Genomic DNA, 3,243 nt, shown 5'->3' with positions numbered 1-3,243 from the left:
TTTTAAGGTAAGGCTTGGGTGAAACTGGAAAAGTCGGGCAAAAAACAGTGTTTTTTTAGTTTTAAATCTTCATGCGAGTGAAATCAAGAAAAAGCTCTCTATATTATTCTAAGTTAGTTTGTAGCGGTTCTTTTAACATGTAATAAGTCTATAGTTGGACATAACACTGTGCGCAAGAGCTATTTTGAAATTTCATTAAAAAAACTATAACTTCAAAATAGTTCTTGCGCACGGTGTTATGTCTAACTCGCCTAACTTATCATATGTTAAAAGATCCGCAACAAACTAACTTAGAATAATATAGAGAGCTTTTTCTTGATTTCACTAGCATGTAGATTTAAAACTAAAAAACACTGTTTTTCACCTGGCATTTTCAGTTTCACCCAAGCCTTACCTTAAGAATTTTGCCCCTGTGGCGTATGCAACCCGCAACGAGCAAACCATTGTAGGCGAGGCGGGTAATAACTCTTAAGAATGACCCACGGCCGCCTGTGGCTGTGCACCCCAAACCGGCACTGCTTAACAACGAAATTGTTAAGCGCAACCTACACAGCCCGTACGGTGCGCCCGTACCAGAGTTCTAACCCCCCTCCCCTTTCCCCTGACAGGTGAACACACACACACACACACACACACACATCTACCTGCAGTATTACAGCCATATGTTCATACGCATTCACGCACGTTTGCCGCGGAGAAGATTTTCAGACTAGTAGCCAGTTTTGGTGATATTTTACGCCTTACACTTAGGCAACCCGCTTAACGGGGCAAACCATGTTTACGCATACTGTATTAATCATTTCTGGAACCAATCCGCCCAAAACATGCTCGAAAAAATCATGTTTTACGTGCTTTCTGCATGTTGCCCCTGCCGAGTATGCAACCCCCGTACAGCGGTCCAGTCGCGGGTTCGAAGTGGGCACCACTTCGGAAAAGTATCCCCTGGGTATGTACTACAATACCCTCCAAACCGTTTTGCTCTACTACAAAATGCAAAATTTGGCTGTTTTTCGTCGCTTGTTTACCGGACTAGACTACGGAATGCAACAATAGATTGGATCTCCATTCCACTGGGTTTTATTAGGATGTCCCGTGGGAGGGAGGAGGAGGAGGAGGCAGGGGAGGGGAAGAGGTGCATTGCCCGCTGCGGCGTTTTACCATGTGGCAACGCAAGAGGAAAGACGGGTACGGCAGCAGAGGAGAGGGCGGAGCGGAGGAGAGAAAGGGGGCGGGGGCGGGCTGTCGCTGGCGCTGTCTGTGTGGCGCCACCTCACTCACACAGGCGCCGGGGACCCGTGTGGGACGGAGGGAAGGAGAGGAGAGGTCTGGAGACTGCCGCGTGAACAGAGTGCAGGGCCAACAGTGTTCTCCAGTCTATGCGAGTACAGCGGATGACGGACGAGCCTTGGGTGTAATAGAAATAGACTCAATGTATCAAGTTTCCATACCCTCTCTCCTCATTTAAGAGGTTCGGAGAGGACCAAATCACGATGGAAAGGAAAAATAATAGGGTTCCGCTGCAAGCCAAACTGAATCTCGATAAGAAAAGCATGACTGCTCGACCTATTTCCTTCTGAGCTACGCGAGTTCGTCATTACCGCATTGGTAGCTGCACAAAGTCTGGGCACAAATTAAGTATTTAAAACACGCTGCTCTGCATTAATATATTGTTTTAAAGGCTTCACCGAGGACGAATAGACATGTGATATAAGGTCCGGCCGCTCTGTGCCCCGTTGGAGCAGGTGCATATACTAGCCCGCAGTGGTGGTCGCGGGTGAGTTTGCCTATCGTCTCTAGCCATGGCGCCTGAGGGCGCCGTGCGAATGGGCAACCGGTCCGCACATTTCCATGCGGGCTAGTAACGCACGCACATGCCTCCAAAGGGGCAAGAAGGCCACCCTGTACCATACCTGTGGCTGCTCTCCCTTTTAGCTGGATATGAAATTTGTTCTTGACTATACGTGGTGGAGTCTAAGTCCGAATCAGACAACCTACAGGGGGTAGGGGGTCGTCGGGGGCGCTAATGATGAGCCAAAGAATAAAACGCGCCAATAAGCCAGTCGACGTCGGCGGCGGCGCCTCCTCGCTGTACGATGGAGCTCACCTCGGAACGCGGCGGGTAGGACCTAGGGGGAGACGGGAAGGAGAGAAAGAGGAGAGGGGCGGGGGGCGGGATGGAAGGGTCCAGAGGAAAACGAACGAGATCCGAACGAAGCCCGAATGCGACCAAGGGGAAGGAGGGGGTGGACGGCGGTTCGGCTCGGTCCGTCCGTCGCTTAGCGGCGGGGCGGGGCGGGGCGGCCAGGACGCGCTAGGTGGCGGGGTGCTGGCCGGGACATGATTGAGGGGGTGTCACTGCCTGCGAGCGCGGCACGGCGACGCACGCACGCGGCCACGCTCCGACTGGCCACTCATATACATATTATTTTTGCGAGTGTCTCTGCCGGTCTTGTTTGTTTTTCATTATTAATTTTTTTCCGGCCGCGCGCGTTCTCTCTTCGGTGTTCCGTCCTCTCTCGTGCCATTCCGCCCCGCGAATCCACCCCGCAGTGCGTCGCCATGCCGGGCGGTGCCCCCGGCGGTGCCGACCCCAGGTCCCGCTCCCGGGTGCTGCCCTGAGGCCCTAGGCTGCGATAGCTTCAGCCCTGGACCCGCCCCCACCCCGGCCCAGGAGGGTGCAGCCGGCGCAGCCCGGATCGCGTGAACGAAGTGAGCGCATACGGGTGCCAGGCCCGCCAGTGAACATGGGATTACATCAGTCTGCTTAAAGGAAGGACGACAACCGCCAAAAGAAAGGTGAGTAGTGAGTAGTGATAGTGGTCTTCGTCTAGTGTGGGACCAAAGAGTATTATTCCGAGTCCATCCCAACCATGTAGAACATTAACCTTCGTTGCCCAAAAAATACAGCTTGCCTATTCTCAGCATATTTCTGTACGTAATTATGACACCATTCATTCAACCCTCGCAGAATGTTTTCTGCTTCAACCTAAAAGAGCTGTCCACTTTCCTCTGCAAGGTTCACTCACGGCCATTCATTAACCGAGATTTTCCTCGTTTCAATATCCGAACGACATTGAGACTCGTTCGCAGAAGGAACGGCAAATGGTCGACGTAATTCACGCAGTCTTTAATATCAACGACGCGATTTAGTTGGCAGTACAAACAGATTGCCTTTGCGGCAACGGCGATGGTGTTCGTGTTGGGAACTAATCGAATCGTTAGGGCAACTTGAGTGGTAGTTCC

General features: G+C 52.0%; 1 protein-coding gene across 1 annotated transcript in view; it reads left to right on the top strand.

The window, feature by feature from the left end:
• Positions 1-2,367: 2,367 nt before the first annotated feature.
• The window catches only part of LOC113211262 (noggin-like), a 25,088-nt gene continuing 24,212 nt past the window's right edge, over positions 2,368-3,243 (top strand). Inside the window, exon 1 of the mRNA XM_052270575.1 lies at positions 2,368-2,796. The gene's annotated coding sequence lies outside the window, so the exon portion shown is untranslated. The remainder of the gene's footprint in view (positions 2,797-3,243) is intronic.

Source organism: Frankliniella occidentalis, unplaced genomic scaffold (assembly GCF_000697945.3).
Source record: "Frankliniella occidentalis isolate FOCC.00 unplaced genomic scaffold, Focc_3.1 Scaffold127, whole genome shotgun sequence".
NCBI lineage: Eukaryota > Metazoa > Arthropoda > Insecta > Thysanoptera > Thripidae > Frankliniella > Frankliniella occidentalis.
This window is presented reverse-complemented; position numbering and strand designations above follow the sequence as displayed.